The sequence below is a fragment of the Melanerpes formicivorus genome, unplaced genomic scaffold (assembly GCF_026170545.1).
Source record: "Melanerpes formicivorus ecotype bairdi unplaced genomic scaffold, bMelFor1.0.p_v2 SCAF_271, whole genome shotgun sequence".
Classification (NCBI taxonomy): Eukaryota; Metazoa; Chordata; class Aves; order Piciformes; family Picidae; genus Melanerpes; species Melanerpes formicivorus.
This window is the reverse complement of record NW_027142623.1, coordinates 25,972-52,606: the sequence shown is the minus strand read 5'-3', so window position 1 is coordinate 52,606 and position 26,635 is coordinate 25,972. Positions and strand designations below refer to the sequence as shown.

Here is a 26,635-nt window from a genome sequence, read left to right as displayed (position 1 = left end):
CGGCGCCTGCGTTGTCACCTCACGCTCAGCTTTCCATGGTTTTTATTCCCCTCCAAGACAACACGTTGAGTTCTGAGCAGCTGAGGAGCCCTGGGGAACACCTGTACAGAAATGTTCCTCCAAGAGCTGTCAGAAAAACGTTCGTTCCGCCAGCACTGCCGGCCGTTACACACCGGGTGGCAGCATTGAGCTCCCACGGGGCGGCACACGCCGCGGCATGGCTGCACTGCCGGCCGTTACACACCGGGTGGCAGCACTGAGCACCTCCCTGGGCGTGGGCAGCAGCCGGGCCCCCACGTGGCTTTTATTTTCCAACGCTAAAAGCCTTTTAGAAGCAGAGAGGGCAGACAGGGGTCGTTTCCAAAGCTTTCTTACGCACCAGTCACTCCAAGCCCTCCCTCTCCAGCTGCAAACCAGAGGTTTGCCTCCGCCTCGCCTCACCCCAGTACTTACACTTTTACAGATAGTGTGGTCCCCTCGGAGAATTTTCAGCACTTTAGGGGGGGGGCCCCCAGCCCTCGCTCACCTGCTCCTCTGCTGCAGCAGCCCCCTGCCCCACGTGGCAGAACCAGCCCACCCACAATCCCCCCACTCCCTTTGATTCACCCCCAAAAAGGCACAAAATAAAGCAAACTGCCCAGCCAGCACCTCCTGCCTTTCACAGCAAGGACTGAACATTGCAGCTTTGGCCAAGACTATCAGCCCAAAGGAAGGCCTGGCCCCTGAGGAGCTAAATGCAAGTGAACTATCTGACACCACCACAGTCCTGTGAATGTTGCAAAGCAGTAGTGCATGCAGTATAATAATTCGAAAGTTAAGGGCTGCTCAAGCTTTACACAAAGTATCCTATTCAGTTTTGGGTTCCACTTAACACAAAGTAAAAGTGTAAAAGGTCAGAGGGAAAGCCAACTCTACCTCTGAACTACAGCAAGAAATACTGGAATCAAGGGGCCCTTTCTTCTGCTACTAATACATGAAGAGAACATGAAAACTGATGGGCTAAACCAACAGGGCAAGATTAGAATAACTAGTAGAGAGAACGGAAGATACAAAGCTTCAACTGCATCTGTTTAGCAACGACTCCTACCAGATAACTTCCATGCCATAACTTTGCTGAATTCAAACAAGCCAGCTGGTGAAGCGTCTCGCTCACAGGCGGCCAACGAGGAGACGTGCAGAAGGCAGAGGCGAGCGAACAAGTCCTGAGCTTTGCTGCAGGCTGTCCTGCGGCTCCCCCTACTGACTCTTTCCCGTACACCACCGCAGAAGGAGTTGGGTGAATTTTGTCTCAAACCCATTAAACCCTTTGGTGGTTTCAGCTTCCCGAGGATGTGTCGGCACAAGTCCTTGTCGGGGCACCGCAAACAGGGAGAGACAAAGCTCCGAGATCCAGGAAGAGGACGGCTGAGCAGACACTCCTAAAGAGAGAAACTTCATCAGCTGAACCTCACACTTCTCCCAGCTTTGCAACAGCAAAGAACTTTGTGAACAACACAGTGGTGCTCCTAAGGAGGTCACCAGCTTGCAAGTTACAGGAGAAATAAAAACCTTTTTATTACAGAAGCACTGGCAAAAATTTACGGACAGGAACAGCAGACGAGGAAATTCTGCGATTGAGCTAACGATAGACATCAGGCCTAGGATCTGGCTACCCTGACAAAGGATGCCAACAGGACAGAGTGAGGCCTCAGCAGCACCCCCAAAAAGCCCCACAGAGAGCCACAGGCTCTGGCCCGTGCCCCACCTACGGGCCGGCCCTCCTGGCAGCAGCGCAACACCACCTCTTCAGGAGCCCAGGGACTGACCTCAGCCCCCTAAGGGCCAGGCAAGGTTGGTTCCTGTCAGCTGCCTAAAGCAGCCTCCCCAGCCCTGCTTACAGGGACCTTGGGCTGCTGCTGGGGACAGAAGGGGGATGGAGGGCTCCACAACTCGTCACACAGGCCCCGAGTACAGGGCTGTTAAGCTGACAGGGTGCCAAGGGAACAGGCTGCCATGAAGGCACAGACCCAGGCCCTGAACTACAGGGTGGTCACCTTGCCGCAGCAACACGACCCAGCGGCTTCGCTGCGTCCGACGAATAAAAGGAGGAAGTTCCGCAGGAACAGAAGGGAAAACCTTTTCACTGTGTGTGCCAGAGCCCTGGAGCAGGCTGCCCAGAGAGTTAGTGGAGTCTCTGGAGACATTCAAAACCTGCCCCAGGTGATCCTGCACTGGCACAGGGGTTGGACCGGATGCTATTTTGGGGTCCCTTCCAACCCCTAACACTCAGTGATTCTGTGATTAGCTATGCTGGTGACAGAGTCTCACTGAGTGCTCTTTAAAATGTTTTTCTTTTCTTTCAGCCTAGGAGTTTCATATTTAAATAGACCTTCTGCTCTGTCTTCCCCCTTCCTTCTTCCATCTTGCGTCTAAACACTAGGAGAGCTTGATGAGGTGTATCCTGGGCGTCCCAACGTAACACATCTCAACTGCATACATGGATTTTGTAATCTTTTGCCCCATTGCTCGCACAGGGTGGATTAAGTTCATTACTTATAGCTCGTCAGGACAGCTGTTGAAGTGTCCTGTGCAATGCAGGAGGAGTTGAATCCCATAGGAAACCACATTACTGTGCTTTGTCAGCCTGGTTATGGTCAGAAACCTCCTTCATTTTTTTTTCTCTTAAACAGATATATCACATGAGTCCCCAGAATTAATTTGCCTCTTCTCATAATTATTTCTTTAAAACTGTCTTAGAAGTGTCTCTGTCCTTCCCTCTCTCTAGATACTGGCCTCCTGAGCCCACGGCAGACTTGCACAGAGCTACTGCGAGCACCACTCTGCACGGCCTCTGGGGGGCTTTCAAGCACAGGCACCCCAGGAGAATCCAAACCTAACCTTGCAGCTGGCCTTAGAGCTCCTCTTTGGAAAACTGTCGCTGCCAGGGCCCACAAACCAACGTCCTCTGTCGGCAAACCGGATGTAAGGGCTGAAAAGTGTCAACGGAAACCGTAATCGGATGGCCCAGGAAGATCCTGCCGGTCTGAACACACCGGACCTGGAATGCACAAAGAAACTCTGTTAACAACTGTCTGTGCGTCTGCTCATAGCTTGAGGAGTAACAGAGCAGAACCAATTCCCAAAAGGTTTTCACTGCGTTCCCAGGGCAAGTAGAGGCTTGCTCTGGCTGTAGTTAATACCTAGAAATTCCTATCAAAATCTTTGCAGCACAACAAGAAAAAAACCAAACCAACCAAACCACAAACTGCTTTATATTATTAAGTAGGAACTCGAAAGCTTACAGGAACTGTGGGGATTTTTTTATGACAAATTATTCCTTTTCTTTTTTTCAGTGAGCAATTGGGTTTCCAACAGCTCCACATTCTGACACCAAAGCACCCCGCTCCGTGTCAGGGCTTGTGGCTGAGGCCGAATACAAATCTGCAACTGGTCCTCAGGCAAAGCAGTTAAGCTCCCTGAAAAAAAAGGAAAGAAAGCAAGAGTGAGTCAACCATAAAAACAAGACCTAACCAAACCCCCAAAGCCATTTTGTCAGGAAGTCGCCTCCACTATCACCCGCCACATGCTGAAATTCCCTTCCCCTGGGGCTCCTGCTTGGCCCACAGCTGGGGAACATAAAGCAAGGCACAGCCCTGTGGGTACCTGCTGCCCTGGAGCCACCAAAACCGGAGCACCCAGTCACTACCAATCCCACAGCAGACCCAAGATACAACAGGGACTCCATAGAGACTCCAAAACCTCACTGAGAACCCCCCAACTCCTTCAGGACCCCCACAGATTCTCCAACTTAGATGCCCACAAAACCCCTTTGGTTGCACCCAAACCCCCCATCTGAAACACCCAGCTCCACTTTAGGTACCCCCAGATGCTTCCAATGTCCCCAGACCCGCTGGTGGACCAGCCCAGAACCCCCTGACACTATCCCAGACCCTTTCAGGGGGCTCCACACCCCTTCTAGATGCCCACAAAACCCCTTCACACGCCAAAAGAAACCTTTACCTGCCTCCAAACCCCATTAGGGGGCCACTTAGCAGCGGGTGGCAGCAACCAAGTCTGTTGCTCTCACCAATTAAACCCTTTGGTGCTCTCAGCTCTCTGACCCTGTGTCAGTGTAAGTCCTTGTCGGCCGGCACCTTCGTCCTGATCCAGGCGGAGAGAGAACTGCCAGGAACACAGCTTCGCCGCTCCGCTTGCGGCACGCCTGCTGCCGAGGGCAGCCTCGTCCGCAGCCTGCCCGAGAGGAACACGGCCCCCGGGGCCGGGGGACACACAAAAGCCTTCCACAAAGGAAACAAGGGAAGTCTCTTGGCCACTCTTCACGTGCCGAGTGCGATTGTCATGTGGAACACACCGCGGCATCTGGAACGAGTTTAAGTCCAGGTCTATGGCAGCACAGAGGTTCCTGGAATATCCCGGTACATCGATCCACAGGAGGTTGTCTTTCGGTCCCCAGTCTGATGCTTTGCAGCACAGCCATCACACCATTTCTCTCGAGTGCTTTGAACTGACAATTCATGCAGGAGAATAAAACCAAACAGGAGTAAGCAGCTTGGAAAAGAACTTTGATCATCACCGGGCCCAACAAGAGGACACAGTCTCAGGCTGCACCAGGGGAGGTTTTGGCTAGAGGTTAGGAAGAGGTTCTGCACAGAGAGAGTGATGGCCCATTGGAATGGGCTGCCCAGGGAGGTGGTGGAGTCACCATCTTTGGAGGTGTTCAGGAGGAGACTGGATAGGGTGCTTGGTTGCATGGTTTAGTTAATTAGGTGGTGTTGGATGATAGGTTGGACACGATGATCTTGAAGGTCTCTTCCTACTCGGTCTGGTCTATTCTATTCTATTCTATTCCATTCCATTCCAACACCATCTAATCAACTAAACCATGGCACTGAGTGCCTCATCCAGTCTCTTTCTAAACACTTCCAGTGATGGTGACTCCCTGGGCACCACCTCCCTGAGCAGCACATTCCAAAGGCCAATCTCTCTTTCAACCTGCTCTATTCTATTCTATGAAGACCTTCTTCCTAACATCCAGCCTAAACCTCCCCTGGCACAGCTTGAGACTGTGTCCTCTTGCTCTGGTGCTGCTTGCCTGGGAGAAGGGACCAACCCCCACCTGGCTACAACCAGAACTGAGGGGACTGCAATCTTTGCAGCTTCAGCTTTCCTTCTCTGCTACTTCTTTTTTCAGATGGATTTTTTTTCAAAGGGACTGCTGGACAGCAGAACAGGATGGATGGCTGGGCCCCAAGAGCGGTGGGGAACAGAGTTAAACCCAGCCGGTGGACGGCCGGGCACGAGTGGTGTTCCCCAGGACACCCCTTGTGAGAGAGTGAGTCCAGAGAAGGGCCACAAAGCTGGTGAGGGGTCTGGATAACAAGCCTTACGAGGAGTGGCTGAAGGAACTGGGACTGTTTAATCTGCAGAAGAGGAAGCTAAGGGAATTAAGGTATGGTCTGGCTTCAGCTCTCAACTAGTTCCACGTTGAGCAAGGACAGCTTGTACTCACAGAAGGCACTGGCTGCTTGGGTTCAAGGTTCCTGCAGAGCTCAGGCTATCTCTCTTCATTAGTGAGGTCGTCCTGTCACCTAGGCAGAGAGAAGAAAATGCAGCTATGAAATTAGACCACTGGAATCGTGAGACTCGTTCTGTGTGCGACTCCAGGAGAATCCAAACCTAACCTTGGAGCTGCCCTGAAGAGCTCCTCTTTGGAAAAGTCTCGCTGCCGGGCCCCACAAACCCCACACCCTCTGTCAGCAAACCGGATGTACGAGCTGAAGAGTGTCGACAGAAACTGTACGTGGACAGCTCAGGAAGGTCCTGCCAGTCCCAGCACACCAGACCTGGAATGATCAAAGAAAGTCCGTTAACAGCTGTCTGTGTGTCTGCTCATAGCTTGAGGAGAACCCCCCAACTCCTTCAGGACCCCCCCAGATTCCCCAACTTAGATGCCCACAAAACCCCTTTGGAGGCACCCAAACCCCCCATCTGATACGCTCAGCTCCGTTTTAGGTACCCCCAGACGCTTCTAATGTCCCCAGACCCGCTGGTAGACCAGCCCAGAACCCCCTGACACTATCCCAGACCCTTTCAGGGGGCTCCACACCCCTTCTAGATGCCCACAAAACCCCTTCACACGCCAAAAGAAACCTTTACCTGCCTCCAAACCCCATTTGGGGGCCACTCAGACCCCTTAGCAGCGGGTGGCAGCAACCAAGTCTGTGGCTCTCACCAATTAAACCTGGATGTTAGGAAGAAGGTCTTCATAGAATAGAATAGAGCAGGTTGAAAGAGAGATTGGCCTTTGGAATGTGCTGCCCAGGGAGGTGGTGGAGTCACCATCACTGGAAGTGTTTAGAAAGAGACTGGATGAGGCACTCAGTGCTGTGGTTTAGTTGATTAGATGGTGTTGGAATGGAATGGACCGGACCAGGTTGGAAGAGACCTTCAAGATCATCGTGTCCAACCTATCATCCAACACCACCTAATCAACTAAACCATGCAACCAAGCACCCTATCCAGTCTCCTCCTGAACACCTCCAAAGATGGTGACTCCACCACCTCCCTGGGCAGCCCACTCCAATGGGCAATCACTCTCTCTGTGCAGAACCTCTTCCTAACCTCTAGCCTAAACCTCCCCTGCCACAGCTTGAGACTGTGTCCTCTTGTTCTGCTGCTGCTTGCCTGGAAGAAGAGACCAACCCCCACCTGGCTACAACCTCCCTTCAGGGAGTTGCAGAGAGCAAGAAGGTCTCCCCTGAGCCTCCTCTTCTCCAGGCTAAGCAACCCCAGCTCCCTCAGCCGCTCCTCACAGGCCTGTGCTCCAAACCCCTCCCCAGCTTTGTTGCCCTTCTCCGGACTCCTTCCAGCAACTCAACGTCTTGCTTAAACGGAGGGGCCCAGAACTGGACACGGGACTCAAGGTGTGCCCTAACCAGTGCCATGTGCAGGGGCAGAATGACCTCCCTGCTCCTGCTGGCCACACTGTTCCCGATATTGGCCAGGTTGCCAGTGGCCTTCTTGGCCACCCGTGCACGCTGCTGGTCACGACCAGAAGACAGGGATCAGAAGAGTCTTTGGCCAAGCTGTAAACCTCTTCCTAACATTCAGCCTAAACCTCCCCTGGCACAGCTTGAGACTGTGTCCTCTTGCTCTGGTGCTGCTTGCCTGGGAGAAGAGACCAACCCCCACCTGGCTACAACCAGAACTGAGGGGACTGCAATCTTTGCAGCTTCAGCTTTCCTTCTCTGCTACTTCTTTTTTCAGATGGATTGTTTTTCAAAGGGACTGCTGGACAGCAGAACAGGATGGATGGCTGGGCCCCAAGAGCAGTGGGGAACAGAGTTAAACCCAGCCGGTGGACGGCTGGGCACGAGTGGTGTTCCCCAGGACACCCCTTGTGAGAGAGTGAGTCCAGAGAAGGGCCACAAAGCTGGTGAGGGGTCTGGATAACAAGCCTTATGAGGAGTGGCTGAAGGAACTGGGACTGTTTAATCTGCAGAAGAGGAAGCTAAGGGAATTAAGGCGTGGTCTGGCTTCAGCTCTCAACTAGTTCCACGTTGAGCAAGGACAGCTTGTACTCACAGAAGGCACTGGCTGCTTGGGTTCAAGGTTCCTGCAGAGCTCAGGCTATCTCTCTTCATTAGTGAGGTCGTCCTGTCACCTAGGCAGAGAGAAGAAAATGCAGCTATGAAATTAGACCACTGGAATCGTGAGACTCGTTCTGTGTGAGACTCCAGGAGAATCCAAACCTAACCTTGGAGCTGCCCTGAAGAGCTCCTCATAGCTTGAGGAGTACCAGAGCAGGAACAATTCCCAAAAGGTTTTCACTGCATTCCTAGGGCACTTGAAGGATTGCCCTGGCTGTAGTTAATACCTAGAAATTCCCCTCAAAATCTTTGCAGCACAGCAAGGAAATTGAGGGATGGGAAGGCAATATGTACTTACACGTTAGGCAAGAATTGGCTTTGCAAACTAATCTCTCTAACTGTTGGATATGCACTGAACTTCCTCGAGGCCAAATGAGGACCCCTTTATTTGGGGAAGCCTCAATGAATTGGACTTGGGGGGCATCAGACTGGGTGACTACATCTGAGAGTACCTTCCACAATTGTCAGCATGGGAAAGATAGCTCAGAAAGCCTGGGTCCAAAGTTTGCCTTAAGAAAATATAGTATAGGAATATACTGTTGGCTGTGAGAAAGGGGGGAATTGACGAACAGAAAAGTCTCATTAACAGAACCACAGAGTTGATAAGAATTTTCCGCTTGTTAGCTGAAATGCTGGGACGCAGGGAGGAGGAGAGGGGCTGGCAGACAGCCTTTGGATAGAGAAGGAATAACAGGATTTGTCAGTGATTCACTTCTGTTAGTCTTGGACAAGATGCTCTTTTGTATAAGATAAAGGACACCTGCATGATATGTGTACTTCTGCTCTTTTAGATAGATAAGCTTTGTATAGATAGGCAGCATCTGGACCTCTGTCATTATAGACAGATAACTTTTTGTATAAAAGTTTGCCCAAACCTCTCTGAAGACACACAGCTCTTTTGAAATGATCCTACCTGTGTCAGGCGCCAGAATAGAAGCACGATACAAGAGACTTACTGAGTCTCTTGTGTGTCTTTCTCTAAGTCATTACCAACGCTGTTTGCAGCACAAACCCAAACCCAAACCCACCCCGAGACACCCCCAGCTCCCACGGGAGCCTGCAGAGACCTCCCAAAGGGTCCGTCGGAGGTGCCCAGCTGCCTCTCCACGACCCTTGACCCTTTCAGATGGCCCCACCAGAACTTTACATATCCCCAGACCCTTTTAGGTGTCCCCAGACCTCCTCCGTCACCCCCAAAAGCCCTGCCGATGGCCCCAGACCACCTTCAGACGCCGGAAGGAACACACCTGGGAGTCCCGGGCCGGCAGCGACACCGGAAACCGCACTGCGAGCTCCCCGAATGCGCCAGGACGCCTTGCCCCGCCAAAGGACGGCGGTTCGCAGGCACCCTGGGGCACAGAACGGCGTCAGGCGCCGAATCAGGGCTCTCCGCCACCGCTCCGGCTCCAAAGCTGCTCAGCGCGGCGCCCGCCCCCCCGGCCAGAAAAGCGGGGCGCAGCCCGCGAGGAGGGCGCGTGCGCGGGACCGGACCCGCTGCGGCGCGGGCGCCGTATCCATAGCGACCACCGGGACGCTGCCCCCCTGGCGCGAGCAGAGCCGGGCTAGGGCGCAGGCGCCGTATCCATAGCGACGACCGGGACGCTGCCGCCCTGGCGCGAGCAGAGCCGGGCTAGGGCGCAGGCGCCGGACCCATAGCGACGCTCGACTCAAGCTCTCCGCTCTTCCCCTAAGAATTTTCGAGCATTCAGCGCAGTTAGGCTGCAGAAATTAGCTCCCCCGGGGCGGCACACGCCGCGGCACGGCTGCACTGCCGGCCATTACACACAGGGTGGCAGCATTGAGCTCCCCCGGGGCGGCACACGCCGCGGCACGGCTGCACTGCCGGCCATTACACACCGGGTGGCAGCATTGAGCTCCCCCGGGGCGGCACACGCCGCGGCACGGCTGCACTGCCGGCCATTACACATCGGGTGGCAGCATTGAGCTCCCACGGGGCGGCACACGCCGCGGCACGGCTGCACTGCCGGCCATTACACACAGGGTTGAGCACTGAGCTCCCCCGGGGCGGCACACGCCGCGGCACGGCTGCACTGCCGGCCATTACACACAGGGTTGAGCACTGAGCTCCCCCGGGGCGGCACACGCCGCGGCACGGCTGCACTGCCGGCCATTACACACAGGGTTGAGCACTGAGCTCCCACGGGGCGGCACACGCCGCGGCACGGCTGCACTGCCGGCCATTACACACCGGGTGGCAGCATTGAGCTCCCCCGGGGCCTCTGGGCACGGTTGAGGCAGCAGCCGCCATCCCCGCAGAGCCCCACCGGCCAAGTCCGGACACGCCCCCCCCCCCCAAAAGCCCCGCGCTGCCCCGCCGGTGGCCACCCCCCCAAGCCACGCGCAGCTCCAGCGGCTGCTATAGAGAAACCCCACAAAGCAGCAGAGACTGGCACTGACCTGGGACACAGCAGAAGAGCTCCAACCTCTACCAGCCACGACCCTGCACTGAGCCATTTTAAAGCATCTGGCGCCATGTTGTTGAGGGCGGTGCCATGCTGGGGGGTGGGGTTCAGGCTGGGGGGCGGCGCCACGCGGGAGGGGGGCGGCGCCACGCGGGAGGAGGGGCGGCGCCACGCGGGAGGGGGGGCGGCGCCACGCGGGAGGGGGGGCGGCGCCACGCTGGCGGGGGCGGCGCCACGCTGGCGGGGGCGGCGCCACGCTGGCGGGGGCGGCGCCACGCTGGCGGGGGCGGCGCCACGCTGGCGGGGGCGGCGCCACGCTGGCGGGGGCGGCGCCACGCTGGCGGGGGCGGCGCCACGCTGGCGGGGGCGGCGCCACGCTGGCGGGGGCGGCGCCACGCTGGCGGGGGCGGCGCCACGCTGGCGGGGGCGGCGCCACGCTGGCGGGGGCGGCGCCACGCTGGCGGGGGCGGCGCCACGCTGGCGGGGGCGGCGCCACGCTGGCGGGGGCGGCGCCACGCTGGCGGGGGCGGCGCCACGCTGGCGGGGGCGGCGCCACGCTGGCGGGGGCGGCGCCACGCTGGCGGGGGCGGCGCCACGCTGGCGGGGGCGGCGCCACGCTGGCGGGGGCGGCGCCACGCTGGCGGGGGCGGCGCCACGCTGGCGGGGGCGGCGCCACGCTGGCGGGGGCGGCGCCACGCTGGCGGGGGCGGCGCCACGCTGGCGGGGGCGGCGCCACGCTGGCGGGGGCGGCGCCACGCTGGCGGGGGCGGCGCCACGCTGGCGGGGGCGGCGCCACGCTGGCGGGGGCGGCGCCACGCTGGCGGGGGCGGCGCCACGCTGGCGGGGGCGGCGCCTGCGTTGTCACCTCACGCTCAGCTTTCCATGGTTTTTATTCCCCTCCAAGACAACACGTTGAGTTCTGAGCAGCTGAGGAGCCCTGGGGAACACCTGTACAGAAATGTTCCTCCAAGAGCTGTCAGAAAAACGTTCGTTCCGCCAGCACTGCCGGCCGTTACACACCGGGTGGCAGCATTGAGCTCCCACGGGGCGACACACGCCGCGGCACGGCTGCACTGCCGGCCGTTACACACCGGGTGGCAGCACTGAGCACCTCCCTGGGCGGGGGCAGCAGCCGGGCCCCCACGTGGGTTTTATTTTCCAATGCTAAAAGCCTTTTAGAAGCAGAGAGGGCAGACAGGGGTCGTTTCCAAAGCTTTCTTACGCACCAGTCACTCCAAGCCCTCCCTCTCCAGCTGCAAACCAGAGGTTTGCCTCCGCCTCGCCTCACCCCAGTACTTACACTTTTACAGATAGTGTGGTCCCCTCGGAGAATTTTCAGCACTTTAGGGGGGGGCCCCCAGCCCTCGCTCACCTGCTCCTCTGCTGCAGCAGCCCCCTGCCCCACGTGGCAGAACCAGCCCACCCACAATCCCCCCACTCCCTTTGATTCACCCCCAAAAAGGCACAAAATAAAGCAAACTGCCCAGCCAGCACCTCCTGCCTTTCACAGCAAGGACTGAACATTGCAGCTTTGGCCAAGACTATCAGCCCAAAGGAAGGCCTGGCCCCTGAGGAGCTAAATGCAAGTGAACTATCTGACACCACCACAGTCCTGTGAATGTTGCAAAGCAGTAGTGCATGCAGTATAATAATTCGAAAGTTAAGGGCTGCTCAAGCTTTACACAAAGTATCCTATTCAGTTTTGGGTTCCACTTAACACAAAGTAAAAGTGTAAAAGGTCAGAGGGAAAGCCAACTCTACCTCTGAACTACAGCAAGAAATACTGGAATCAAGGGGCCCTTTCTTCTGCTACTAATACATGAAGAGAACATGAAAACTGATGGGCTAAACCAACAGGGCAAGATTAGAATAACTAGTAGAGAGAACGGAAGATACAAAGCTTCAACTGCATCTGTTTAGCAACGACTCCTACCAGATAACTTCCATGCCATAACTTTGCTGAATTCAAACAAGCCAGCTGGTGAAGCGTCTCGCTCACAGGCGGCCAACGAGGAGACGTGCAGAAGGCAGAGGCGAGCGAACAAGTCCTGAGCTTTGCTGCAGGCTGTCCTGCGGCTCCCCCTACCGACTCTTTCCCGTACACCACCGCAGAAGGAGTTGGGTGAATTTTGTCTCAAACCCATTAAACCCTTTGGTGGTTTCAGCTTCCCGAGGATGTGTCGGCACAAGTCCTTGTCGGGGCACCGCAAACAGGGAGAGACAAAGCTCCGAGATCCAGGAAGAGGACGGCTGAGCAGACACTCCTAAAGAGAGAAACTTCATCAGCTGAACCTCACACTTCTCCCAGCTTTGCAACAGCAAAGAACTTTGTGAACAACACAGTGGTGCTCCTAAGGAGGTCACCAGCTTGCAAGTTACAGGAGAAATAAAAACCTTTTTATTACAGAAGCACTGGCAAAAATTTACGGACAGGAACAGCAGACGAGGAAATTCTGCGATTGAGCTAACGATAGACATCAGGCCTAGGATCTGGCTACCCTGACAAAGGATGCCAACAGGACAGAGTGAGGCCTCAGCAGCACCCCCAAAAAGCCCCACAGAGAGCCACAGGCTCTGGCCCGTGCCCCACCTACGGGCCGGCCCTCCTGGCAGCAGCGCAACACCACCTCTTCAGGAGCCCAGGGACTGACCTCAGCCCCCTAAGGGCCAGGCAAGGTTGGTTCCTGTCAGCTGCCTAAAGCAGCCTCCCCAGCCCTGCTTACAGGGACCTTGGGCTGCTGCTGGGGACAGAAGGGGGATGGAGGGCTCCACAACTCGTCACACAGGCCCCGAGTACAGGGCTGTTAAGCTGACAGGGTGCCAAGGGAACAGGCTGCCATGAAGGCACAGACCCAGGCCCTGAACTACAGGGTGGTCACCTTGCCGCAGCAACACGACCCAGCGGCTTCGCTGCGTCCGACGAATAAAAGGAGGAAGTTCCGCAGGAACAGAAGGGAAAACCTTTTCACTGTGTGTGCCAGAGCCCTGGAGCAGGCTGCCCAGAGAGTTAGTGGAGTCTCTGGAGACATTCAAAACCTGCCCCAGGTGATCCTGCACTGGCACAGGGGTTGGACCGGATGCTATTTTGGGGTCCCTTCCAACCCCTAACACTCAGTGATTCTGTGATTAGCTATGCTGGTGACAGAGTCTCACTGAGTGCTCTTTAAAATGTTTTTCTTTTCTTTCAGCCTAGGAGTTTCATATTTAAATAGACCTTCTGCTCTGTCTTCCCCCTTCCTTCTTCCATCTTGCGTCTAAACACTAGGAGAGCTTGATGAGCTGTATCCTGGGCGTCCCAACGTAACACATCTCAACTGCATACATGGATTTTGTAATCTTTTGCCCCATTGCTCGCACAGGGTGGATTAAGTTCATTACTTATAGCTCGTCAGGACAGCTGTTGAAGTGTCCTGTGCAATGCAGGAGGAGTTGAATCCCATAGGAAACCACATTACTGTGCTTTGTCAGCCTGGTTATGGTCAGAAACCTCCTTCATTTTTTTTTCTCTTAAACAGATATATCACATGAGTCCCCAGAATTAATTTGCCTCTTCTCATAATTATTTCTTTAAAACTGTCTTAGAAGTGTCTCTGTCCTTCCCTCTCTCTAGATACTGGCCTCCTGAGCCCACGGCAGACTTGCACAGAGCTACTGCGAGCACCACTCTGCACGGCCTCTGGGGGGCTTTCAAGCACAGGCACCCCAGGAGAATCCAAACCTAACCTTGCAGCTGGCCTTAGAGCTCCTCTTTGGAAAACTGTCGCTGCCAGGGCCCACAAACCAACGTCCTCTGTCGGCAAACCGGATGTAAGGGCTGAAAAGTGTCAACGGAAACCGTAATCGGATGGCCCAGGAAGATCCTGCCGGTCTGAACACACCGGACCTGGAATGCACAAAGAAACTCTGTTAACAACTGTCTGTGCGTCTGCTCATAGCTTGAGGAGTAACAGAGCAGAACCAATTCCCAAAAGGTTTTCACTGCGTTCCCAGGGCAAGTAGAGGCTTGCTCTGGCTGTAGTTAATACCTAGAAATTCCTATCAAAATCTTTGCAGCACAACAAGAAAAAAACCAAACCAACCAAACCACAAACTGCTTTATATTATTAAGTAGGAACTCGAAAGCTTACAGGAACTGTGGGGATTTTTTTATGACAAATTATTCCTTTTCTTTTTTTCAGTGAGCAATTGGGTTTCCAACAGCTCCACATTCTGACACCAAAGCACCCCGCTCCGTGTCAGGGCTTGTGGCTGAGGCCGAATACAAATCTGCAACTGGTCCTCAGGCAAAGCAGTTAAGCTCCCTGAAAAAAAAGGAAAGAAAGCAAGAGTGAGTCAACCATAAAAACAAGACCTAACCAAACCCCCAAAGCCATTTTGTCAGGAAGTCGCCTCCACTATCACCCGCCACATGCTGAAATTCCCTTCCCCTGGGGCTCCTGCTTGGCCCACAGCTGGGGAACATAAAGCAAGGCACAGCCCTGTGGGTACCTGCTGCCCTGGAGCCACCAAAACCGGAGCACCCAGTCACTACCAATCCCACAGCAGACCCAAGATACAACAGGGACTCCATAGAGACTCCAAAACCTCACTGAGAACCCCCCAACTCCTTCAGGACCCCCACAGATTCTCCAACTTAGATGCCCACAAAACCCCTTTGGTTGCACCCAAACCCCCCATCTGAAACACCCAGCTCCACTTTAGGTACCCCCAGATGCTTCCAATGTCCCCAGACCCGCTGGTGGACCAGCCCAGAACCCCCTGACACTATCCCAGACCCTTTCAGGGGGCTCCACACCCCTTCTAGATGCCCACAAAACCCCTTCACACGCCAAAAGAAACCTTTACCTGCCTCCAAACCCCATTAGGGGGCCACTTAGCAGCGGGTGGCAGCAACCAAGTCTGTTGCTCTCACCAATTAAACCCTTTGGTGCTCTCAGCTCTCTGACCCTGTGTCAGTGCAAGTCCTTGTCGGCCGGCACCTTCGTCCTGATCCAGGCGGAGAGAGAACTGCCAGGAACACAGCTTCGCCGCTCCGCTTGCGGCACGCCTGCTGCCGAGGGCAGCCTCGTCCGCAGCCTGCCCGAGAGGAACACGGCCCCCGGGGCCGGGGGACACACAAAAGCCTTCCACAAAGGAAACAAGGGAAGTCTCTTGGCCACTCTTCACGTGCCGAGTGCGATTGTCATGTGGAACACACCGCGGCATCTGGAACGAGTTTAAGTCCAGGTCTGTGGCAGCACAGAGGTTCCTGGAATATCCCGGTACATCGATCCACAGGAGGTTGTCTTTCGGTCCCCAGTCTGATGCTTGGCAGCACAGCCATCACACCATTTCTCTCGAGTGCTTTGAACTGACAATTCATGCAGGAGAATAAAACCAAACAGGAGTAAGCAGCTTGGAAAAGAACTTTGATCATCACCGGGCCCAACAAGAGGACACAGTCTCAGGCTGCACCAGGGGAGGTTTTGGCTAGAGGTTAGGAAGAGGTTCTGCACAGAGAGAGTGATGGCCCATTGGAATGGGCTGCCCAGGGAGGTGGTGGAGTCACCATCTTTGGAGGTGTTCAGGAGGAGACTGGATAGGGTGCTTGGTTGCATGGTTTAGTTAATTAGGTGGTGTTGGATGATAGGTTGGACACGATGATCTTGAAGGTCTCTTCCTACTCGGTCTGGTCTATTCTATTCTATTCTATTCCATTCCATTCCAACACCATCTAATCAACTAAACCATGGCACTGAGTGCCTCATCCAGTCTCTTTCTAAACACTTCCAGTGATGGTGACTCCCTGGGCACCACCTCCCTGAGCAGCACATTCCAAAGGCCAATCTCTCTTTCAACCTGCTCTATTCTATTCTATGAAGACCTTCTTCCTAACATCCAGCCTAAACCTCCCCTGGCACAGCTTGAGACTGTGTCCTCTTGCTCTGGTGCTGCTTGCCTGGGAGAAGGGACCAACCCCCACCTGGCTACAACCAGAACTGAGGGGACTGCAATCTTTGCAGCTTCAGCTTTCCTTCTCTGCTACTTCTTTTTTCAGATGGATTTTTTTTCAAAGGGACTGCTGGACAGCAGAACAGGATGGATGGCTGGGCCCCAAGAGCGGTGGGGAACAGAGTTAAACCCAGCCGGTGGACGGCCGGGCACGAGTGGTGTTCCCCAGGACACCCCTTGTGAGAGAGTGAGTCCAGAGAAGGGCCACAAACTGGTGAGGGGTCTGGATAACAAGCCTTACGAGGAGTGGCTGAAGGAACTGGGACTGTTTAATCTGCAGAAGAGGAAGCTAAGGGAATTAAGGTATGGTCTGGCTTCAGCTCTCAACTAGTTCCACGTTGAGCAAGGACAGCTTGTACTCACAGAAGGCACTGGCTGCTTGGGTTCAAGGTTCCTGCAGAGCTCAGGCTATCTCTCTTCATTAGTGAGGTCGTCCTGTCACCTAGGCAGAGAGAAGAAAATGCAGCTATGAAATTAGACCACTGGAATCGTGAGACTCGTTCTGTGTGCGACTCCAGGAGAATCCAAACCTAACCTTGGAGCTGCCCTGAAGAGCTCCTCTTTGGAAAAGTCTCGCTGCCGGGCCCCACAAACCCCACACCCTCTGTCAGCAAACCGGATGTACGAGCTGAAGAGTGTCGACAGAAACTGTACGTGGACAGCTCAGGAAGGTCCTGCCAGTCCCAGCACACCAGACCTGGAATGATCAAAGAAAGTCCGTTAACAGCTGTCTGTGTGTCTGCTCATAGCTTGAGGAGAACCCCCCAACTCCTTCAGGACCCCCCCAGATTCCCCAACTTAGATGCCCACAAAACCCCTTTGGAGGCACCCAAACCCCCCATCTGATACGCTCAGCTCCGTTTTAGGTACCCCCAGACGCTTCTAATGTCCCCAGACCCGCTGGTAGACCAGCCCAGAACCCCCTGACACTATCCCAGACCCTTTCAGGGGGCTCCACACCCCTTCTAGATGCCCACAAAACCCCTTCACACGCCAAAAGAAACCTTTACCTGCCTCCAAACCCCATTTGGGGGCCACTCAGACCCCTTAGCAGCGGGTGGCAGCAACCAAGTCTGTGGCTCTCACCAATTAAACCTGGATGTTAGGAAGAAGGTCTTCATAGAATAGAATAGAGCAGGTTGAAAGAGAGATTGGCCTTTGGAATGTGCTGCCCAGGGAGGTGGTGGAGTCACCATCACTGGAAGTGTTTAGAAAGAGACTGGATGAGGCACTCAGTGCTGTGGTTTAGTTGATTAGATGGTGTTGGAATGGAATGGACCGGACCAGGTTGGAAGAGACCTTCAAGATCATCGTGTCCAACCTATCATCCAACACCACCTAATCAACTAAACCATGCAACCAAGCACCCTATCCAGTCTCCTCCTGAACACCTCCAAAGATGGTGACTCCACCACCTCCCTGGGCAGCCCACTCCAATGGGCAATCACTCTCTCTGTGCAGAACCTCTTCCTAACCTCTAGCCTAAACCTCCCCTGCCACAGCTTGAGACTGTGTCCTCTTGTTCTGCTGCTGCTTGCCTGGAAGAAGAGACCAACCCCCACCTGGCTACAACCTCCCTTCAGGGAGTTGCAGAGAGCAAGAAGGTCTCCCCTGAGCCTCCTCTTCTCCAGGCTAAGCAACCCCAGCTCCCTCAGCCGCTCCTCACAGGCCTGTGCTCCAAACCCCTCCCCAGCTTTGTTGCCCTTCTCCGGACTCCTTCCAGCAACTCAACGTCTTGCTTAAACGGAGGGGCCCAGAACTGGACACGGGACTCAAGGTGTGCCCTAACCAGTGCCATGTGCAGGGGCAGAATGACCTCCCTGCTCCTGCTGGCCACACTGTTCCCGATATTGGCCAGGTTGCCAGTGGCCTTCTTGGCCACCCGTGCACGCTGCTGGTCACGACCAGAAGACAGGGATCAGAAGAGTCTTTGGCCAAGCTGTAAACCTCTTCCTAACATTCAGCCTAAACCTCCCCTGGCACAGCTTGAGACTGTGTCCTCTTGCTCTGGTGCTGCTTGCCTGGGAGAAGAGACCAACCCCCACCTGGCTACAACCAGAACTGAGGGGACTGCAATCTTTGCAGCTTCAGCTTTCCTTCTCTGCTACTTCTTTTTTCAGATGGATTGTTTTTCAAAGGGACTGCTGGACAGCAGAACAGGATGGATGGCTGGGCCCCAAGAGCAGTGGGGAACAGAGTTAAACCCAGCCGGTGGACGGCTGGGCACGAGTGGTGTTCCCCAGGACACCCCTTGTGAGAGAGTGAGTCCAGAGAAGGGCCACAAAGCTGGTGAGGGGTCTGGATAACAAGCCTTATGAGGAGTGGCTGAAGGAACTGGGACTGTTTAATCTGCAGAAGAGGAAGCTAAGGGAATTAAGGCGTGGTCTGGCTTCAGCTCTCAACTAGTTCCACGTTGAGCAAGGACAGCTTGTACTCACAGAAGGCACTGGCTGCTTGGGTTCAAGGTTCCTGCAGAGCTCAGGCTATCTCTCTTCATTAGTGAGGTCGTCCTGTCACCTAGGCAGAGAGAAGAAAATGCAGCTATGAAATTAGACCACTGGAATCGTGAGACTCGTTCTGTGTGAGACTCCAGGAGAATCCAAACCTAACCTTGGAGCTGCCCTGAAGAGCTCCTCATAGCTTGAGGAGTACCAGAGCAGGAACAATTCCCAAAAGGTTTTCACTGCATTCCTAGGGCACTTGAAGGATTGCCCTGGCTGTAGTTAATACCTAGAAATTCCCCTCAAAATCTTTGCAGCACAGCAAGGAAATTGAGGGATGGGAAGGCAATATGTACTTACACGTTAGGCAAGAATTGGCTTTGCAAACTAATCTCTCTAACTGTTGGATATGCACTGAACTTCCTCGAGGCCAAATGAGGACCCCTTTATTTGGGGAAGCCTCAATGAATTGGACTTGGGGGGCATCAGACTGGGTGACTACATCTGAGAGTACCTTCCACAATTGTCAGCATGGGAAAGATAGCTCAGAAAGCCTGGGTCCAAAGTTTGCCTTAAGAAAATATAGTATAGGAATATACTGTTGGCTGTGAGAAAGGGGGGAATTGACGAACAGAAAAGTCTCATTAACAGAACCACAGAGTTGATAAGAATTTTCCGCTTGTTAGCTGAAATGCTGGGACGCAGGGAGGAGGAGAGGGGCTGGCAGACAGCCTTTGGATAGAGAAGGAATAACAGGATTTGTCAGTGATTCACTTCTGTTAGTCTTGGACAAGATGCTCTTTTGTATAAGATAAAGGACACCTGCATGATATGTGTACTTCTGCTCTTTTAGATAGATAAGCTTTGTATAGATAGGCAGCATCTGGACCTCTGTCATTATAGACAGATAACTTTTTGTATAAAAGTTTGCCCAAACCTCTCTGAAGACACACAGCTCTTTTGAAATGATCCTACCTGTGTCAGGCGCCAGAATAGAAGCACGATACAAGAGACTTACTGAGTCTCTTGTGTGTCTTTCTCTAAGTCATTACCAACGCTGTTTGCAGCACAAACCCAAACCCAAACCCAAACCCACCCCGAGACACCCCCAGCTCCCACGGGAGCCTGCAGAGACCTCCCAAAGGGTCCGTCGGAGGTGCCCAGCTGCCTCTCCACGACCCTTGACCCTTTCAGATGGCCCCACCAGAACTTTACATATCCCCAGACCCTTTTAGGTGTCCCCAGACCTCCTCCGTCACCCCCAAAAGCCCTGCCGATGGCCCCAGACCACCTTCAGACGCCGGAAGGAACACACCTGGGAGTCCCGGGCCGGCAGCGACACCGGAAACCGCACTGCGAGCTCCCCGAATGCGCCAGGACGCCTTGCCCCGCCAAAGGACGGCGGTTCGCAGGCACCCTGGGGCACAGAACGGCGTCAGGCGCCGAATCAGGGCTCTCCGCCACCGCTCCGGCTCCAAAGCTGCTCAGCGCGGCGCCCGCCCCCCCGGCCAGAAAAGCGGGGCGCAGCCCGCGAGGAGGGCGCGTGCGCGGGACCGGACCCGCTGCGGCGCGGGCGCCGTATCCATAGCGACCACCGGGACGCTGCCCCCCTGGCGCGAGCAGAGCCGGGCTAGGGCGCAGGCGCCGTATCCATAGCGACGACCGGGACGCTGCCGCCCTGGCGCGAGCAGAGCCGGGCTAGGGCGCAGGCGCCGGACCCATAGCGACGCTCGACTCAAGCTCTCCGCTCTTCCCCTAAGAATTTTCGAGCATTCAGCGCAGTTAGGCTGCAGAAATTAGCTCCCCCGGGGCGGCACACGCCGCGGCACGGCTGCACTGCCGGCCATTACACACAGGGTGGCAGCATTGAGCTCCCCCGGGGCGGCACACGCCGCGGCACGGCTGCACTGCCGGCCATTACACACCGGGTGGCAGCATTGAGCTCCCCCGGGGCGGCACACGCCGCGGCACGGCTGCACTGCCGGCCATTACACATCGGGTGGCAGCATTGAGCTCCCACGGGGCGGCACACGCCGCGGCACGGCTGCACTGCCGGCCATTACACACAGGGTTGAGCACTGAGCTCCCCCGGGGCGGCACACGCCGCGGCACGGCTGCACTGCCGGCCATTACACACAGGGTTGAGCACTGAGCTCCCCCGGGGCGGCACACGCCGCGGCACGGCTGCACTGCCGGCCATTACACACAGGGTTGAGCACTGAGCTCCCACGGGGCGGCACACGCCGCGGCACGGCTGCACTGCCGGCCATTACACACCGGGTGGCAGCATTGAGCTCCCACGGGGCCTCTGGGCACGGTTGAGGCAGCAGCCGCCATCCCCGCAGAGCCCCACCGGCCAAGTCCGGACACGCCCCCCCCCCCCAAAAGCCCCGCGCTGCCCCGCCGGTGGCCACCCCCCCAAGCCACGCGCAGCTCCAGCGGCTGCTATAGAGAAACCCCACAAAGCAGCAGAGACTGGCACTGACCTGGGACACAGCAGAAGAGCTCCAACCTCTACCAGCCACGACCCTGCACTGAGCCATTTTAAAGCATCTGGCGCCATGTTGTTGAGGGCGGTGCCATGCTGGGGGGTGGGGTTCAGGCTGGGGGGCGGCGCCACGCGGGAGGGGGGCGGCGCCACGCGGGAGGGGGGGCGGCGCCACGCGGGAGGGGGGGCGGCGCCACGCGGGAGGGGGGGCGGCGCCACGCGGGAGGGGGGGGCGGCGCCACGCTGGCGGGGGCGGCGCCACGCTGGCGGGGGCGGCGCCACGCTGGCGGGGGCGGCGCCACGCTGGCGGGGGCGGCGCCACGCTGGCGGGGGCGGCGCCACGCTGGCGGGGGCGGCGCCACGCTGGCGGGGGCGGCGCCACGCTGGCGGGGGCGGCGCCACGCTGGCGGGGGCGGCGCCACGCTGGCGGGGGCGGCGCCACGCTGGCGGGGGCGGCGCCACGCTGGCGGGGGCGGCGCCACGCTGGCGGGGGCGGCGCCACGCTGGCGGGGGCGGCGCCACGCTGGCGGGGGCGGCGCCACGCTGGCGGGGGCGGCGCCACGCTGGCGGGGGCGGCGCCACGCTGGCGGGGGCGGCGCCACGCTGGCGGGGGCGGCGCCACGCTGGCGGGGGCGGCGCCACGCTGGCGGGGGCGGCGCCACGCTGGCGGGGGCGGCGCCACGCTGGCGGGGGCGGCGCCACGCTGGCGGGGGCGGCGCCACGCTGGCGGGGGCGGCGCCACGCTGGCGGGGGCGGCGCCACGCTGGCGGGGGCGGCGCCACGCTGGCGGGGGCGGCGCCACGCTGGCGGGGGCGGCGCCACGCTGGCGGGGGCGGCGCCACGCTGGCGGGGGCGGCGCCACGCTGGCGGGGGCGGTGCCTGCGTTGTCACCTCACGCTCAGCTTTCCATGGTTTTTATTCCCCTCCAAGACAACACGTTGAGTTCTGAGCAGCTGAGGAGCCCTGGGGAACACCTGTACAGAAACGTTCCTCCAAGAGCTGTCAGAAAAACGTTCGTTCCGCCAGCACTGCCGGCCGTTACACACCGGATGGCAGCATTGAGCTCCCCCGGGGCGGCACACGCCGCGGCACGGCTGCACTGCCGGCCGTTACACACCGGGTGGCAGCATTGAGCTCCCCCGGGGCGGCACACGCCGCGGCACGGCTGCACTGCCGGCCGTTACACACCGGGTGGCAGCACTGAGCACCTCCCTGGGCGTGGGCAGCAGCCGGGCCCCCACGTGGCTTTTATTTTCCAACGCTAAAAGCCTTTTAGAAGCAGAGAGGGCAGACAGGGGTCGTTTCCAAAGCTTTCTTACGCACCAGTCACTCCAAGCCCTCCCTCTCCAGCTGCAAACCAGAGGTTTGCCTCCGCCTCGCCTCACCCCAGTACTTACACTTTTACAGATAGTGTGGTCCCCTCGGAGAATTTTCAGCACTTTAGGGGGGGGCCCCCAGCCCTCGCTCACCTGCTCCTCTGCTGCAGCAGCCCCCTGCCCCACGTGGCAGAACCAGCCCACCCACAATCCCCCCACTCCCTTTGATTCACCCCCAAAAAGGCACAAAATAAAGCAAACTGCCCAGCCAGCACCTCCTGCCTTTCACAGCAAGGACTGAACATTGCAGCTTTGGCCAAGACTATCAGCCCAAAGGAAGGCCTGGCCCCTGAGGAGCTAAATGCAAGTGAACTATCTGACACCACCACAGTCCTGTGAATGTTGCAAAGCAGTAGTGCATGCAGTATAATAATTCGAAAGTTAAGGGCTGCTCAAGCTTTACACAAAGTATCCTATTCAGTTTTGGGTTCCACTTAACACAAAGTAAAAGTGTAAAAGGTCAGAGGGAAAGCCAACTCTACCTCTGAACTACAGCAAGAAATACTGGAATCAAGGGGCCCTTTCTTCTGCTACTAATACATGAAGAGAACATGAAAACTGATGGGCTAAACCAACAGGGCAAGATTAGAATAACTAGTAGAGAGAACGGAAGATACAAAGCTTCAACTGCATCTGTTTAGCAACGACTCCTACCAGATAACTTCCATGCCATAACTTTGCTGAATTCAAACAAGCCAGCTGGTGAAGCGTCTCGCTCACAGGCGGCCGACGAGGAGACGTGCAGAAGGCAGAGGCGAGGGAACAAGTCCTGAGCTTTGCTGCAGGCTGTCCTGCGGCTTCCCCTACCGACTCTTTCCCGTACACCACCGCAGAAGGAGTTGGGTGAATTTTGTCTCAAACCCATTAAACCCTTTGGTGGTTTCAGCTTCCCGAGGATGTGTCGGCACAAGTCCTTGTCGGGGCACCGCAAACAGGGAGAGACAAAGCTCCGAGATCCAGGAAGAGGACGGCTGAGCAGACACTCCTAAAGAGAGAAACTTCATCAGCTGAACCTCACACTTCTCCCAGCTTTGCAACAGCAAAGAACTTTGTGAACAACACAGTGGTGCTCCTAAGGAGGTCACCAGCTTGCAAGTTACAGGAGAAATAAAAACCTTTTTATTACAGAAGCACTGGCAAAAATTTACGGACAGGAACAGCAGACGAGGAAATTCTGCGATTGAGCTAACGATAGACATCAGGCCTAGGATCTGGCTACCCTGACAAAGGATGCCAACAGGACAGAGTGAGGCCTCAGCAGCACCCCCAAAAAGCCCCACAGAGAGCCACAGGCTCTGGCCCGTGCCCCACCTACGGGCCGGCCCTCCTGGCAGCAGCGCAACACCACCTCTTCAGGAGCCCAGGGACTGACCTCAGCCCCCTAAGGGCCAGGCAAGGTTGGTTCCTGTCAGCTGCCTAAAGCAGTCTCCCCAGCCCTGCTTACAGGGACCTTGGGCTGCTGCTGGGGACAGAAGGGGGATGGAGGGCTCCACAACTCGTCACACAGGCCCCGAGTACAGGGCTGTTAAGCTGACAGGGTGCCAAGGGAACAGGCTGCCATGAAGGCACAGACCCAGGCCCTGAACTACAGGGTGGTCACCTTGCCGCAGCAACACGACCCAGCGGCTTCGCTGCGTCCGACGAATAAAAGGAGGAAGTTCCACAGGAACAGAAGGGAAAACCTTTTCACTGTGTGTGCCAGAGCCCTGGAGCAGGCTGCCCAGAGAGTTAGTGGAGTCTCTGGAGACATTCAAAACCTGCCCCAGGTGATCCTGCACTGGCACAGGGGTTGGACCGGATGCTATTTTGGGGTCCCTTCCAACCCCTAACACTCAGTGATTCTGTGATTAGCTATGCTGGTGACAGAGTCTCACTGAGTGCTCTTTAAAATGTTTTTCTTTTCTTTCAGCCTAGGAGTTTCATATTTAAATAGACCTTCTGCTCTGTCTTCCCCCTTCCTTCTTCCATCTTGCGTCTAAACACTAGGAGAGCTTGATGAGGTGTATCCTGGGCGTCCCAACGTAACACATCTCAACTGCATACATGGATTTTGTAATCTTTTGCCCCATTGCTCGCACAGGGTGGATTAAGTTCATTACTTATAGCTCGTCAGGACAGCTGTTGAAGTGTCCTGTGCAATGCAGGAGGAGTTGAATCCCATAGGAAACCACATTACTGTGCTTTGTCAGCCTGGTTATGGTCAGAAACCTCCTTCATTTTTTTTTCTCTTAAACAGATATATCACATGAGTCCCCAGAATTAATTTGCCTCTTCTCATAATTATTTCTTTAAAACTGTCTTAGAAGTGTCTCTGTCCTTCCCTCTCTCTAGATACTGGCCTCCTGAGCCCATGGCAGACTTGCACAGAGCTACTGCGAGCACCACTCTGCACGGCCTCTGGGGGGCTTTCAAGCACAGGCACCCCAGGAGAATCCAAACCTAACCTTGCAGCTGGCCTTAGAGCTCCTCTTTGGAAAACTGTCGCTGCCAGGGCCCACAAACCAACGTCCTCTGTCGGCAAACCGGATGTAAGGGCTGAAAAGTGTCAACGGAAACCGTAATCGGATGGCCCAGGAAGATCCTGCCGGTCTGAACACACCGGACCTGGAATGCACAAAGAAACTCTGTTAACAACTGTCTGTGCGTCTGCTCATAGCTTGAGGAGTAACAGAGCAGAACCAATTCCCAAAAGGTTTTCACTGCGTTCCCAGGGCAAGTAGAGGCTTGCTCTGGCTGTAGTTAATACCTAGAAATTCCTATCAAAATCTTTGCAGCACAACAAGAAAAAAACCAAACCAACCAAACCACAAACTGCTTTATATTATTAAGTAGGAACTCGAAAGCTTACAGGAACTGTGGGGATTTTTTTATGACAAATTATTCCTTTTCTTTTTTTCAGTGAGCAATTGGGTTTCCAACAGCTCCACATTCTGACACCAAAGCACCCCGCTCCGTGTCAGGGCTTGTGGCTGAGGCCGAATACAAATCTGCAACTGGTCCTCAGGCAAAGCAGTTAAGCTCCCTGAAAAAAAAGGAAAGAAAGCAAGAGTGAGTCAACCATAAAAACAAGACCTAACCAAACCCCCAAAGCCATTTTGTCAGGAAGTCGCCTCCACTATCACCCGCCACATGCTGAAATTCCCTTCCCCTGGGGCTCCTGCTTGGCCCACAGCTGGGGAACATAAAGCAAGGCACAGCCCTGTGGGTACCTGCTGCCCTGGAGCCACCAAAACCGGAGCACCCAGTCACTACCAATCCCACAGCAGACCCAAGATACAACAGGGACTCCATAGAGACTCCAAAACCTCACTGAGAACCCCCCAACTCCTTCAGGACCCCCACAGATTCTCCAACTTAGATGCCCACAAAACCCCTTTGGTTGCACCCAAACCCCCCATCTGAAACACCCAGCTCCACTTTAGGTACCCCCAGATGCTTCCAATGTCCCCAGACCCGCTGGTGGACCAGCCCAGAACCCCCTGACACTATCCCAGACCCTTTCAGGGGGCTCCACACCCCTTCTAGATGCCCACAAAACCCCTTCACACGCCAAAAGAAACCTTTACCTGCCTCCAAACCCCACGTGGGGGCCACTTAGCAGCGGGTGGCAGCAACCAAGTCTGTTGCTCTCACCAATTAAACCCTTTGGTGCTCTCAGCTCTCTGACCCTGTGTCAGTGCAAGTCCTTGTCGGCCGGCACCTTCGTCCTGATCCAGGCGGAGAGAGAACTGCCAGGAACACAGCTTCGCCGCTCCGCTTGCGGCACGCCTGCTGCCGAGGGCAGCCTCGTCCGCAGCCTGCCCGAGAGGAACACGGCCCCCGGGGCCGGGGGACACACAAAAGCCTTCCACAAAGGAAACAAAGGAAGTCTCTTGGCCACTCTTCACGTGCCGAGTGCGATTGTCATGTGGAACACACCGCGGCATCTGGAACGAGTTTAAGTCCAGGTCTGTGGCAGCACAGAGGTTCCTGGAATATCCCGGTACATCGATCCACAGGAGGTTGTCTTTCGGTCCCCAGTCTGATGCTTTGCAGCACAGCCATCACACCATTTCTCTCGAGTGCTTTGAACTGACAATTCATGCAGGAGAATAAAACCAAACAGGAGTAAGCAGCTTGGAAAAGAACTTTGATCATCACCGGGCCCAACAAGAGGACACAGTCTCAGGCTGCACCAGGGGAGGTTTAGGCTAGAGGTTAGGAAGAGGTTCTGCACAGAGAGAGTGATGGCCCATTGGAATGGGCTGCCCAGGGAGGTGCTGGAGTC

General features: G+C 56.1%; 3 long non-coding RNA genes across 3 annotated transcripts; all 3 read right to left on the bottom strand.

Annotated features, from left to right (window-relative positions):
- Window positions 1–772: 772 nt before the first annotated feature.
- LOC137458675 (uncharacterized) lies at window positions 773–5,837 on the bottom strand. Its single transcript, XR_010991882.1, has 6 exons — window positions 5,682–5,837; window positions 5,510–5,588; window positions 4,000–4,504; window positions 3,282–3,455; window positions 2,878–3,037; window positions 773–1,418 (listed from the first exon to the last, which is right to left on the bottom strand). It is a non-coding gene; the product is annotated as an uncharacterized lncRNA (long non-coding RNA).
- A 5,435-nt stretch (window positions 5,838–11,272) lies between these two features.
- LOC137458679 (uncharacterized) lies at window positions 11,273–14,193 on the bottom strand. Its single transcript, XR_010991886.1, has 2 exons — window positions 13,796–14,193; window positions 11,273–12,336 (listed from the first exon to the last, which is right to left on the bottom strand). It is a non-coding gene; the product is annotated as an uncharacterized lncRNA (long non-coding RNA).
- Window positions 14,194–22,289: 8,096 nt separating this feature from the next.
- LOC137458680 (uncharacterized) lies at window positions 22,290–25,210 on the bottom strand. Its single transcript, XR_010991887.1, has 2 exons — window positions 24,813–25,210; window positions 22,290–23,353 (listed from the first exon to the last, which is right to left on the bottom strand). It is a non-coding gene; the product is annotated as an uncharacterized lncRNA (long non-coding RNA).
- Between the last annotated feature and the right edge of the window lie 1,425 nt (window positions 25,211–26,635).